Source organism: Fukomys damarensis, unplaced genomic scaffold (assembly GCF_012274545.1).
Source record: "Fukomys damarensis isolate Sample0158 unplaced genomic scaffold, DMR_v1.0_HiC HiC_scaffold_9, whole genome shotgun sequence".
NCBI classification, from domain to species: Eukaryota; Metazoa; Chordata; class Mammalia; order Rodentia; family Bathyergidae; genus Fukomys; species Fukomys damarensis.
This window is the reverse complement of record NW_022900921.1, coordinates 33,000,051-33,000,525: the sequence shown is the minus strand read 5'-3', so window position 1 is coordinate 33,000,525 and position 475 is coordinate 33,000,051.

Genomic DNA, 475 nt, shown 5'->3' with positions numbered 1-475 from the left:
ATATTATGATTACATATTATATAATATATATTTGATATAACTATATGATCCAATTCTATATATATATTGTGGCAGCCCAGCCATCACTTCACGAACATGCCTGAGTTGGGGAGTGAGGATTGAGAAAGGAAAGAACACTCAAGCCTGAGTGGAGACCAAGAGAAGTCTGATTTATTTCACAGAAACAGCTCCTTTTATAGGCTCACATCAACAGGAAGCTTTTAAGGGCACAGAACAACAGAAAACACCAAGCAATCATTTTTATCTTTATGCAAAGACCGGATTTCCTGACTTTTACAGATAACATCAGATCTTCGGCTAATGAGTTCCTGTTATGGCAGGGTCAAAGAACAAAACAAGCTTAACAGTGTCCTTGAAAAGAAACAAATGTTACATTGTATCAATGCCTTAATTGTAGAGGATGAAGTTATTTTCCAAACCTCAAATGCCAGTGGGCCATGACTGGGCCCCCACT